Genomic DNA, 14930 nt, shown 5'->3' on the forward strand with positions numbered 1-14930 from the left:
GATGTAAATTTGTCATCATCATCTGATTTCTAAGAGTATCAACACCATTCTAATCATCACTCATCAGTTGATCATGAATTATCATTTTCATCATCATTTATCCAAGCCCAAAAATTGATGACAAAGTTTGGGAATGACAATGAGGAATTCAGTATGACAGCAAGATATGGGGATGATGGTGATGGTGGTGAATTTATCATCGCCTCCCTGCCCGCTGCGGATTTTTGCTTGTTACAATGGTTTGAAATTTGAAATATCTTGGATAATTATTGGTGTTGGTTGCATAAAATTTTGTTCTTTTTTGAGAACTGCTTTCTTTTTATCACTTCCATGTGGATAGTTGAACTCAACAATGGAAAGTCCATTAGCCAAATCCGGTGCTTGATTGCCTGGGAATTGAAGCTCATGAAGATCTAAACTTTGTGTTGATAATACCCCACAAGCAATGGTATCCGTACATGGTTTTAACAAATCTCACATGTGGCACATGATAATACTCATAGTATTCTGATATAATACCTTTTTTTCCTGTCAACCTGTTCACCCATCAAAAAAATTGATCATTGCTATTTCACTTGATGGCCTGGTTGCCAAAATTAACACCCCTTGTTCTTTCTACAGAAAAAGTCCTTGCTGATTCATGAGTATAAATGAAAAACCATGTATCGAACTGGTAGAAATTCAGAAATGAAAATGAATCACTTACATTGAGGGATTTGCTCTACTAAATCTTTCAAGTGGAATGCCTGCCATCTCCTTCTCCAGCCTTCTTGGTAGCCCAGACTTGCTCGAATGTCTTTGGCGGAATGCAGCGGGTCCTCCCAGCTCCCGTGCACTCCAAGGAATAGTCTGTTGTCGGATGCTTTCTTCACACCAAGCCTCATTTACTTATAGTCTCCTTTATTCCCTCTCTAAATTACTAGTCAAGAACTGGTAATTATTCTGCCAGGTCAGCACCACCTGGACTTGTGCCCCTCTCTAGGACATTGACCCTTTTTTCTGTCCCTGAAGTTTTCTCCTTCTGTGAACTTTTATAGGGAATACATTTTGGGCTTCAACTTCAAGTGATGTTGGTAATCTACCAACTTCTCCTTCATTAAAGTGTACACACTTTTAAGGGACCTCATTCCTTCATTCCTAAGAGACCTTAAGATATTAGTAATGAATTTTCCAACACATGAATTGTAGAGTCCAACTAATCTACTAGAAGTGGATGCACCCTAAAAACAGTGGATACTGTTGTGGCCAATGACTATGAAAGGATGGTAGTAGTTATACAAAAACCTTCTAGGTCATCTGAAAACCTTCTCAAGAGAACTCACTCTTTAGCCATGATAAAATAGCCCACTTTGTTTGTATTTAGATCATCACTCCCCATATTGCGTAATAAAGTTCTATTCTTAAATGATGCTTCAATCATTTCATTTGTGGAGATCGACCAGGTAGGGACATGTACAGTGAGCACACTGTGATCCTCCATCCCCAAATTATGAGTTGAAGTAAAGTAGTTGTGAGCATTTTTGTGGTGAATTTCCATCTTGGATGACAAGTTCTAAAAGTGTATCTAGAAGTTCTTTAAATGTAAGCTGAGTGCTACTGATGAGATCTTTTTTGTCATCATTGTCTATATAGAGGAACCGTGTCGCCCAATAACATGAGTAAAAGTATGGAGTAAATATTGTTGAAAGAATTATTATAATTAAAAAGGTCTAATGAGCTTAACTACCTATCGCCTTCAAGCCTTGTTGCACTGCCAAGTTTAAAACAAGTGCCATGCATGGTGCATGATATTGGTTGGTAAAGACTAAGCCATAACCCTCGAACTTTCTAAAGTTTTACATATAGTTTTAATATTAATGGTATTATCAATTGTGATAGAAAGAACCTAAAAAAAGGGAAAACTATTAATTATAACTTAACATTCCTGTGAGATTATAATCCTTCAGCATGTTGTGTAATACCTCTGCCAAGTATGCACCTTGATGAGAACCAATTAATTGACGAACACAGATAAATTGTCTAAAAATTGTCTATGGTGCATCAGTCCAATGCATAGTGGTGTCAAGTACGGGGAATTGATCTGAGGTGATTTGAACAATCGCCCATTGGCTTGATAAACTCTTTCAGCTTTGACTTAATTGGATAAAATGTTAAGCTGTTGTGCGTTGTATAGTCTTGGAAATTAGAATATATGCACCATCATTTTGTATATAAAAGGCTAAAATAGTTTAAATTTGATATGGTCAACAAGAGAGAAAGACAGGTCCACAATCACAATGAGATCCAAAAATAATGCTTTTGTTTTCTCTTGAATACTTGGTAGTCTTTTCAAAATAACCTGTGATAGGTTTGATGCAGATAGCACGCTTCAAGTATCGATGGGTATTTTCATCAAACTATGTTATTGACAAAGTACAGCTTAGATGCATCAAAATGAGAGCTGAGTACTACATAAGAAAGGCCACCAATTTCACTCAGCCCTGTAAAAACTCTAGAAATAAAAAAAATGAGCGTGCATGATGGCCTCGAGAGGGTTCCGTGGTCTCGATTGCTTGCGCCCAGTTAGCGAACTGTGAGCAACTGTAGTGTTTCAAGTGCAAGGGATTTGGACACCAACGATCTGAGTGTCCATCCCTATTTTTTATGGACGTTAGTGGGAACCCGATCAACCCACTTACCCGAGGATGACCTAGAGGTAAATGTCTATCCAAGCGAGTGCCTCGAAGACGAAGTTTATGAGGAACCATTAGGGTAAATCCATATTACCCTCGTGGCCCCATTGCCCGTTATATCGATAGTGAATTTCGTAATTCAACAGGCTACTATGCATCATGACGTCTACAGAGCACCGAGACCTACTTCAGTTGCTTCACCAGCGCCACTAACTAGGACTCTGTCGATGTCAGCACCAACAACCCGAGCATCCCAATCTCGACCACCGTTAGTGACGCCTAGTATTACCCCAACACGAACTCCTACTCCGGTGGTCATCTTACGACCTCCGTGGACACAGTTGGCGTCTAACTCCGACAATATTTTGCAGTGCACATCGATCTTTTACGACTATGTAAAGATGAGTGGGCATACGTGCAAGTTGATTATTGATAGTGGGAGTTGCATCCATGCAGTATCTGAAGATATCGTGGCCAAGCTCGGCCTTAGGTTGATGCCACACCCTGCTCTTTATATTGTACAATGGATTGATGCTTTAACCCTTCCGGTATGATCACAATGCCACATGTTGTTGAAGATGTGCCCCTATGACGAACGGGTGCTATGCGACGTCCTGCCTACGAAGATCGACAATATTATATTGGGACGTCCCTGGTTGTTTGACAACGATGTCCAACAATCAGGCCGAGCGAAGACGTGTTCATTTATATATGGTGGACGTAGGTTGATATGGTACCCAGTAGTACGTACACCAACTCAGCTAGCGCCGACTGTACCTATACCGGCTCCCCAACCAAAGACACCGTTGATCACCAATGGATGTAATTTTTGACGAGAGCTTGATCAGGAACGTGAAGACTTAGCCGCATGTTTCGCTCTCAACCGAGATGTTCCATCAGAGGAACCATCAAAGACGCCTAATGTACCAGATGCGCTCGAGCTGACTGAGCTCATGGCTGATTTCGGGGATGTTTTTCTTGAAGAACTCCCCGACAAGCTCCCACCTATGCATAGCATCTAGCATGCCATTGATCTCATTCCTGGAGCTTCATTCCCAAACTTAGCACATTACCGGATGGACCCAGTAAAATACAAGGAATTTTATCACTAGGTAAAGGAACTCTTGGCTAAGGGCCTCATACGGGAGAGCCTTAGTCTGTGCGACGTCCCCACACTACTCACGCCGAAGAAAGACGGGATGTGGCAAATGTGTTGCGACTCCTGCACCATCAACAAGATAACGCTGAAGTACCGTTTTCCCATCCGTAGGGTGTAGGATGTTATCGATCAGATGACCGGAGTGACCATCTTTTTGAAGATTGACTTACGTAGTGGATACCACCAGGTCCGCATCCGACCAAGGGATGAGTGGAAGACGGCCTTAAAAATTAAAGATGACTTTTTTGAGTGGAACGTTTTGCCATTTGGGTTCTCCAACGCCCTGAGCACGTTCCAACGTTTGATGAATGAGATTTTACATCCGTTCATCGGTAGATTTGTCTTTGTATACTTTGACGACATATTGATCTTTAGTGGGTCCCGCGAAGACCTCCTACGACACCTTTGAGAGGTGTGTGCCATGCTTAAGAGGGAGAAGCTCTACGCCCACCCAAAGAAATGTAGTTTCTTCATGGCCCACTTTACTTTCCTTGGCTTCATCATATCAGCTCACGGAGTTTTCACCAATCCGGCCAAGATCAAGGCCATCACGTCATGGCCCAAACCCAAGGACATTCATGACGTACGTAGTTTTATGGGCTTGGCAACTTTTTACCGGAGGTTTGTTCTAGGATTTAGCACCATTACCGCCCCTATCACTGACCTTATCGCACTCAATAAGTTCGAGTGGATGATTGCGGTCGATAAGGCCTTCGAAGAGATCAAGCGCCGCATGACCAATGCACCCGTCCTATGACTACCCAACTTCAACAAGGTGTTTGAAATCGCTTGTGAGGCCTCAAGAGTAGGTATTGGTGGCGTCCTTAGCCAGGACAGACACCAAGTCGAATACTTCAGCAAAAAGTTGAACAATACGAGGCATAGATACAATAACTACGGTCGCGAATTTTACGCCCTAGTTGAGTCACTTCGGCATTGGTGACATTATCTTCTTTTTAAGGAATGCGTGCCCTGCTCAGACCATAGTGCCCTTTGGCACTTGCATGACCAGAAAAAGGTCAGCGATTGAGACGCCTGTTGGATCGCTTACTTGCAGGGACTACACATTCGTGATCTGACATAAGAAAGGGAAGGACAATGCCTTAGCCGATGCTCTTAGCCGGAAACCAGTTGTTCTAAACGTGATGAAGACCTGAGTTCTGGGATTTAATCAAATCCCACAAGACTACGATGACTGTCCAGACTTTGGGAAGATTAGACATGTCGTTAGCGATGGCCCAAAGTCTGAATACTGAGATTATTATATCTCCGACGGCTACCTCTTCCATGGGAAGTGGTTATACATTCCTCAAACATCGCTAAGGGATTTCCTTATCTAGGAGACACACGAAGGTGGTCTGAGTAGACACTTCGGTGTCGACAAGACCATCCAATTGTTGGAATATCAGTTCTACTGGCAGTCGCTGAAGAGGGACGTCGGGCAGATTGTCTCCCGTTGCTTGATTTGCTTGAAGGCCAAGATGATGAAGAAGAAAGCTAGGCTATATGCGCCTTGATGTGTACTGACGCGTCCATGGGATGACGTGAGTATCGATTTTGTTCTCGACCTACCAAAGACTGCCCAACGACATGACTCTATTATGGTCATAGTTGATCGATTTTCTAAGATGGCCCACTTCATACCGTGTTCAAAGACTGCAAACGCTGTGTGAGTAGCGTGCTTATTTTTTGACGAGATTGTCCGTTTGCATGGAGTACCACAATCGATCATGTCGGATCACAATGTGTGATTCACTAGCTATTTCTGGAAGACCCTATGGGTCTTGATGGGGACGAAGCTTAAATTTTCCACGGCCTATCACCCCCAAATGGATGGGCAGACTTAAGTAGTGAATCAAAGTCTAGGGAATTTACTTCGCGCAATCGTCGAAAAAAATGTCTCCACTTGGGATCGTGTCCTACCCTGTGCTGAATTTGCATTTAATTCTTCAGTGAACCGTACCATCAGTCGCACACCATTTGAGATTGTTTATGGCCAGATACCTTGTAGGCCTTTAGACCTTACCCCCATAGAAAAGCATTCTAAAGCTTCTGAGGATGGCATTGCATTTGCACAACATATTAGGGACATGCATCATGACATCCATGCACGCATTGCATTACAAAACGAGAAGTACAAAGTCACCGCTGATGTGGGTCATAGATCAGTTAGCTACACCGAGGGAGAACTTGTCATGGCCAGGTTGTGGTCTGAGAGATACTCTCCTGGGGTCGCTATGAAGCTTCATTCTCGTAGTATCGGGCCTTTCCCGATAGTCCGTGTGGTCGGTGAGAACGCCTACGTTGTGGGTATCCTGCCAGATTGGGAGATCTGTCCCACCTTCAACGTTAGCGATCTGGTCCGGTACCAACCTATGCCACCTATCTTTGAGCCTTACAGCCCCTCAAGCCTTAGTAGAGAAGTGAGCGAGAAAAGCTGTCTCATGAATGAATAGTTTTACTTTGATTATGACCTACGTGTCCCTAATCATGGGATTCTAAGGCTTCAAAAATTCTACGAAGATGATTGAGTGGTCAAGATGAAACATCCACCCTTGGTATAAGAGGTGACATCTCAAGGAAGATAATGTGATTGGCCAAGGTAGTGAAATATTGGGAAAAGATTTCTCCGATGATCTCTGAACGCATCAGTACTAACTCGGATGACCGATTAAGGTTTGAAAGTTGACCATACCCTAAGTTGTCCGTGGAGCATCAAGTGGATGAAGGATTATACATACACGATAACCGATGATGAACATGTTCCATGAGTGAGTCGATATACAGTCCTTTGTATTTTCTAGAGCACGAGGTTTAGCTTGGCAACCTACATGTTAGAGACTCATTCTATCGATTGAGGTAAGTTGATCGGACTTTAATTAATCTATATGATGATACAGTTAATTAATTTAAAAGGCTAACAAAGGTTATTGGGCTGCTTGAGTTATTAAATAAATTGATATATGGGCCTAGAGGGTCACACGCAAATGGTCTTTGGACGTGGGAAGATACACTTAAAGTTTGGGGGTTTTTGTAAAAAAATCTACTTAGTATAGGGGAAGGCCCTGAACTAAATTCACCCATGCCAGAATTGTTCAGGGGCCTTAACCTTCTTCTCCTTTCTCCCCACACCTCCTCTCCACTCTCGATGCGATCGGGATGATGTAATAAGGACGACATAGATTGAATGGGGCTTGTCAACAAGGAGGATATCCGACGTGTCGAGGACTGCATGTATAATTCTAAAGGCTTCACACATCCATGTGACTCGTTGAGGATCAAAGGAATCAAGGATGCGATTTGTGTCAAGGTACTTTGTTTCAATGTTTTATCGATTTCATTATGATTTTGTTATGTGTTTTATGCTGCATGGAGTCCTCTTCTTAATCCAGATCTAGGCCTCTAGAACCCAACACATTGCACTCGTCCATGTTTGGTAATTCTCTCAATTGTGCTTTAGGTAAACCACTGCTCTGGTCAGAATTACCACTGGGACTTGTTTCATGGTTGCCATGCAGATCTCGCAAGTGAATCTAGAAGAAGAAGGTGTTGTAAAAGACAATGTGCTTCAAACATTTTGAATATCTTGATGCTTGTTGTAGCTCTGATACCATGTAGAGAATAGCTCAAACTATGGAACAAGATGGGATATGCGATGAGAACAAAGAAGAGAGAATTAAGTGAACAAAGATCAGTTGTAATAGTTTGTACGTCCCCCACAATTAACAATAAGTTGGTTTGTATTTATAATACAATATATCGCCATTGTATTTTCAAGTTTCTAAACTTAATATAGCCTTTAAAACTTAGTATAATGACTATATTAAGATTTAATTGTAGCCGTTAAATTGTTTTCCTACCTAAGTTTGATCCTAGCCATCTATATTTTATTCTATGTAGATTTAAACCTATGTTCAATCCTAGCCGCTAAGTCTTATAACGAGTATAGGGGTGCTAGTTCAATTATTACTAGCTAGTCTTTATTATAAGTCCTATTGGTCTATGTGCTGACTTGGACACCAGTTCATTGACTTACTTACACACCCTACTCCCTTATCCAATGTCATTTTTCTATGATAGCCATACTACTCAATAGAGAAGTAAGGGAATCAAACTTTGATGACAGCCCACATAAGCTTACAAAGCACCTCCTTTGTTATCTCATCACCAATGCTTCTTAACTTAGAAACCACATCTATGAACTTAATCACAAAATCGACCACTATCTCCTCATTTCTCATCTTGAGTTTTTATTACTCTAGTATTGGTCCTTTTATTATGGTCTGAATAACTTGTTCGACTCCTAAGTTACTGCTTCTGAGACCTCCTAGTTCTTTTTTGAGGTCTTCTTCATCGTCAATTGACCCTAGAAGCTTTCAAAATGGTTTCCATGATATCTGACAGTCCCAGGCATACCTACAGGCTGTGTGCTTCTAGGTGTCTCTCCTTTCTCATTGCTCAAAAACAATATTTTTTCTTGGTGAGACTGGAAGTGGAGCTGGGAATGTCAATTCAACCACCTTGGGTGTCCCTTCATACATATCATTTGGCTCTACATATCGAAGGATGGGCGATATTCCACATGCTTCCTCTCTCACACAAAACTTTAAGATATATACTTTCTCTGATACCAATTGTTACAAAAACAAAGCTCCCTTCCTGCATTGGTAAAACTTTTCAAAGTATATTTACAATGAAAATTTTCAAATTATTCATATAATTCAAATTGGTGGAAGTAAGTTCTGGAATTGGTGGAAAAATTACTTCTCTTTGACAATAACTGATGATTGTAAATTGCCCTATTTCAATAAAAAGGTGAGATATATCCAACAATTCTTATCCTATTTTATTCCTTGCCACATATTCTCTCTCTCACTTGTTCTATCTTTCTGGCTCCCTCTCTCTCTCTCTCTCTCTCCAATCCTTCACTTACTCTATTTATCCCACTCACTCTATCTCCGTTATTCTCTCTCCAACCCTCTCTTTTACTCTCTCTCTCTCTTATACTCTCCAGTCTCCACCTATCTTTCTCCCGTCATTCTCTCTTTTCTCTTTCTCTCCATCTCTCTATTTTCTCCCTTCATTCTCTCTTTTCTCTTTCTCTCCATCTCTCTATTTTCTCCCTTCATTCTCTCTTTTCTCTCTCTCTCTCTCTCTCTCTCACTGTCAATCTCACCCTTTACCTCATCCTTTGTCTCCTCACTTTCAATCTTACTCTTTACCTCTCTCTCTCTCCCTTAATTATTTATCTTACTTTTTCTCTCTCTCTTACCCTTACCCTCATTTTATATCTTACTCGTTCACTCATTCTCTCTTTGTTTCACACACACACACACATTCTGCGTCTCTTGCTTCTCTACTCTTGAACTAGGGAACAGCAAGCGTCATCTGTCACGTCACACGTCACCGTGATGGAAACGTGACAGATAACGTGACGGATAACGTGACGGATAATGTGACGGTGATGGTGACGGTTTTAGGGGTACGTGACGGTGGCTGTGACGGATGACGATGGGGGCGTGACGTGACAGTGACGAGGTGCTCAGGACGTGTGATGTGACGGAATGGCCGTCACGGATGACGGTCGTTGCGTTATTTCTAAATACAGTTAAAAACAGTATTTTTAAACTTTACGAGAAATTACACCAAATTGAAAGGAGAGAATTGCTGGGATAAGAAATTCAGCGACGAGGGCATTCCTAGGATAAGGAAAATTTGAATTTCAATGCATAGAAACAAAATCGTTTCCAACAAGATCATATTCTTCTCTTCCGCAACAAGATCGTTTCCAAACCGCCGCTGGGCATCGGCGTTCTCTTATTGAAGAAAGAGTACTGTGACGATTGACCTTCAGTGGTTCCTCTGTAGTGCAAAATCAGTCCTTCAAGGGGCTTGTTCTTGTTCAGCTGTGCAATGTAGGACTTCTTGGAGTAAACGCTGCAAACCTATACATTAAACATCTGGGGGGGGCCGCTGGAGCAGATTACGTGTCAGCGGGACGTCGAGAGGATGGATCGTAATGGTGTGAAGGCTGAGTTGCATTCATGCCCTCAAGCCCTTTACTCTGAGCTGTCTCCTGTTCCGTCCCGTGGTGAGCTCGGAAATCAGAGAATTCCATCTTCCAGTTCAAACTGTTCAATAAGAAGAGATCTCAATCGGCGATCGTGGACATCTGTCTCTTCTCCACGAACGGACAATCTTTCTCAAAGATTACCTCTACGAATCTCAAACCGATCTTGAACATAAGCGTTGAAGATAGCCATTAAACGATCATGCTGGGGTTCCATGATAGCTTTCTTGTAGGACCAGACATCCTTCAGTTCGGACAAGAGAGAAAGGTGAGCAGGGTGGTCAGCGCCAATTTAGAGCACAAGCAGCTCCACCTTTGCGGACCTCGACCATCTCAAAATATTGTTGTTAGTGATGTCAATTTTTCTATTTCTCGGACCAGTAACGATGCCGCATCTCTTCTTCTCCATCTGTTGCAAAGCACAAATGAGATGTTCTCCATCCAAATTGGTTATTACGTCAGCTTTCCAAAGTTGCAAGGACAGAAATGAATTTTTAGAGAGAGAATCAAAACAACGGATAAGTTAACGACCAAGAAAGAAGGACCATCGAACCTCAAACAATGCACCCCAAAAGATAAGAAAATGCATGTGCAAATGAGAAACGAGAAAAGAGAGAGTGGGAGAAAATATATGGTGCGGTTTTCAGAACAGGTTCTTACCTGCTCCGGTTTTCATAATGTCAACTCCGCCTGAGCGCATCCCCAGGGTCGGACATTCTCTCTCCCTCTCTCTCTCTCTCTCTCTCTCTCTGATTCTCTCTTCTCTCTCTCTTTCTCATTTTCTCTCTCTCTCTGATTCTCTCTCTCTCTCTCTCTGACTGTCTCTTCTCTCTCTCTCTCTGATTCTCTCTTCTCTCTCTCTCTCGCTTTGATTCTCTCTTCTCTCTCTCACTCTGTGATTCTCTCTTCTCTCTCTCTCACACTCTCTCACACACGCACACTTTCAGAATTTCTAACAAAAGATCTGATGGTAAAAAAACATGAGCTGAGGCCATGGCGCTCTTCAAACCAGTTTCTACCCTCTTGTCGACATTCCTGGAATTGTGATGATGAACCAATTATTTTATTTCATGGATGGACAATAATTCGCAACTTCTCTTGTCATTCTGCAAAAACCGCTTCGCCAGAATAACCAAAAAATCAGCGACGGCCATTCAGCTGATTGGCAGCCCGGCAATGACGGGGGTCAATCGAGTTGTGGCGTTGCACGCAATGGTTAAGCATGTTGCGGCCTCTCTCCCTCTCCCTCTCTCTCTCTCTCGTTCTCTCTCGCTCTCTCTCTTTCTCTCTCTCTCACCTCACAGCAGCCACCCAATGTGCTCACACAGCGCTGACCGTCCGTCTTCCTCACAACGTGTTCGTCCAGTCCCTTCCTCCAACATCTCCTCCCGTCTACTCTATAAAACCAACTTACAGCTTAGTGGGAAACAACAACAAACACAAAGAAGATAAAGATAAAGAGAGAAAGAGGAGCAAAGCCGACGCAGAATCAATCACAGAAGAGGAAGAATGGCCACGACGACTAAGTTGTTTCTCTTGTTCGTGCTCGCGTTGGTGCTGGTTCTCAGCGCCGTTCCGGGCATCGCCGGCTATGGCTGCTTGGAAGACTGCGTTGAACGTTGCTCCAATGGGAAGAACCTTGAGTCTTGCGCCAAGATGTGCGCCGAGGCTTGCTTCACGGCCTTCTCCAATAACAACTGATAAGATCTCTTGACTTTACATCAAAGGATCTGCCCTCTGTTGACAGTCTTCTGATTCCAATAAACAACGCCCCCTCCCCTCCTCTTTCCCTTTCTCTCTGTACTCCCATGGAATTACCACCATTTCCAGTTGTCATGATCCTTTTTCATGTTCTCTAGTGAATTTTCTCTTGCTTGGTTTGTCTCTTGGAGTATTTCGCCCTACCACCGCCATCTTGTTCATCTCTATCTATCTATCTATCTTTTTTTTTTTTTTTCCAAATGCAATTTCATTGATATAAACGTTTTAGTACATTGTTTATATTTGCCCTTTGGGCAAAAAGACACCATTTACATAAGATTTCTGGGGTAGGGGTCTCTTCACTTGACTATTCTGCAATCGCTTCCCTTTTTTTTTTTATGCTCAACTTTGCAGATTTTTAACCAGCTCAGGAGGCGAACGGTACTTCCTTTCTCCTCAATGCCAATAAATCTTTATGTCGTCCTCCATTGTATTTAGTTATCTGTATTTGGCTTCTGTTGAGGTTGCGTCTGTTCCCATGTCTTCTTTTTGTATGGCTCCTGATTTGGCTTTAATTCTTCCTCCCTCTCTTGCTCGCCACATTACACTTTGAAGATAGTACGTATGCCTATCTATCTATCTATCTATCTTTTCTTTTTTAAAATAAAATGTTATTGATGTGAACGTGAAGGTACATTGATTGAGATGCCTGCGGGGAAACATCATTGATATGAGAATTTTAGCACTGGTGGACTTGTGACTTCGAGAACTGTGAGCTCTTGACAAGCATCGATGTGACTCATTGTTGATTGCTTGGTGGATGCTCCATTTTTGTTGTTTTTTGCCTTGTAGGATAATATTTACCGCCATTGATATCCATCTGTGAATTGTTGTTGCACGTGTCCTGTCTGTCTTTTCTCATCACCCAGTGTTTCTTTGCGGCTCTGAATAATTGTCTCGCATACAGGGCTGGATTTGCTTCTCTATCCATCTCTTTTTCTTATTGTTTCCTTCGTTTGGACAAGTTGTGATGAAAAGATGCTCCTGCCATACATCTTCAACAAACTTTTTTGAATGCTTAAGCTGTTCCAAATTGATACAATATACCACACATATGCATCTTGAGTAAAACTTGGATAGATGTTAGGATCAACATGAGAGCTATTACTTCATAGAAAGGCGATGAAACACATTTTTATCAATCGATTTGACATAACATCTAGTTTTTGTTACGATTTAAACGTTGTGACAATCATACAATTTAAATGATATTGCCTTCATCTGTGATGCTCATATACTCTTTTAGGCCTTGATCTATGACTTGGAAGCAATGTTGAGATCAACTAATAGTAGTAGAAAATGTCCATCTCATCAATAACACAGATTCTGTAACATAGAGAGCAATGGTATATTTCTTAGGCTAGTGACTCAGCGTCCAAGTTGTTGGGTTCTAGAGGCCTTGACATGGATGAAGATGAGGATTCCTCACAGCAGGAGACATGTAACGGAATCATAACGACATCGATAAATTCCATGAAACGAAGTACCTTTACACGGATCACATCCGTGATTTCTTGGATCCTGGAGTGAGCCGAGTTGAGCTACTCAAATGTGCAACCTCTAGATGTATCCATGCGATCCTCGGTGCGTCGGATCTCCGCCTTCTCATTGACGAGCCCCATTTAGTCTCCACCTTCATCGTTATGACGTTCTGATCACATCGGGCATAGAGAGGGGGTGTAGGGAGAGTGGAAAAGAAGGAAAAGGCCCCTGACCGATTTTGGCCTGTGTGAATTTTGTTCAAGGGCTTCCCCTATTTATACTAAGTGAGAATTTTTCATAAAACACCCAAAACTTAAGTATATCTTCCGACGTCCAAAAACTTAAGTATCAGTCTAATTAACGAATCTAGTGACCTAATAACCTTTATTGGTGTTCCAAATTAATTAACTATATCATCGTATAAATTAATTAATGTCGAATCAATTTAACCCAATCGATATGTCGAGTCTCCAACACGTAAGGTGCCAAGCTATACCTCGTATTCTAGAAGATACAAAGGAGTGTGCATCAACTCACTCATGGAACTTGTTCATCATCGGTTACTATGTATGTATAACCCCTCATCCATTTAATGCTCCTTGGATTACTTAGCATATCATCAATTTTCAAACCCTAATCGGTCATCCGAATTAGTACTGATGCATTCAAAAATCGTCGGAGAACTCTTCTCCAATATATCATTGCCTTGGCTAGGGGCTTCGTCACATCGTCTTCCATTGAGCTGTCACCTCTTATACCTGATGAAAATATATGTGGCCGGCAAGCCAATCACATTCCACATCTCATTCCATGTTCATTAATACAACATATGCATTATAGTGCACGTGTGATGCTTATAATGAAGTCCGTGAATACATAATCAGACTTAGTGAATTATGATGAGATCGTAGCACAAAGATCGCTAGTCTTTAAGAATGTGTTCTAAATATTCCTATTTGAAGGATACGCGAGAAGGACGTCAAAGTATCCGGATAGAATAACACTATCTAGCCTCACTCATATGATGAGTATGGTAGATCCCGTAGCTATTAATGTGGAGACACTAAGGATAGATAGTGGATTATCTTTAGTGAAAAGAGTTTATTAAATTGATCCGTACAAATCTTTGAATGATATTATACCTAAATGTCAATCAGGTTGATTCACATCACAATTGTGTAAATAGTCCTTAAACCTGAGATACCAAAGATGTCTTGTGGACGGACGTATGTGCTTTAACTATGGCCAACGAGTCTCTAATCATGGGATTCTAAAGGGTCTTATGTCGGGTGCATTAAGAAGTTCGTGAAGATGATTGAGTGGTCAAGACGGGATCGTCCACCCTTAGTATAAAAGGCGATAACTCAAGGAAGACGATGCGATGAAGTCCTTGGCCAAGGTAGTGAAATATCGTAGAAGAGTTCTCTGATGATTTTCGAATGCATTAGTACTAACTCGGATGACTGATTAAGGTTTGATAGTTGACCATACTCTAAGTCATCCAAAGAGTGTCAAGTGGATGAGGATTTACGTATACATTGACCAACGACAAGCATGTTCCATGAGTAAGCCAATATACACTCCTTTGTATTTTCTATTACACGAAGTGTAGATTGGCACTCCATGTGTTGGAGATTCGACTTATCGATTGGGTTAAATCGCTTCAACATGAATTAATCGATATTTGGATTTAGTTAATTAATTTGGAAGGCTAATAAAGGCTATTGGGCCGCTGAAGTCGTTAACTAGACTAATACATGGGCCCAGAGCGTCACACGCAAATGGT

Source organism: Wolffia australiana, chromosome 7, assembly GCF_029677425.1.
Source record: "Wolffia australiana isolate 7733 chromosome 7, ASM2967742v1".
Lineage (NCBI taxonomy): Eukaryota > Viridiplantae > Streptophyta > Magnoliopsida > Alismatales > Araceae > Wolffia > Wolffia australiana.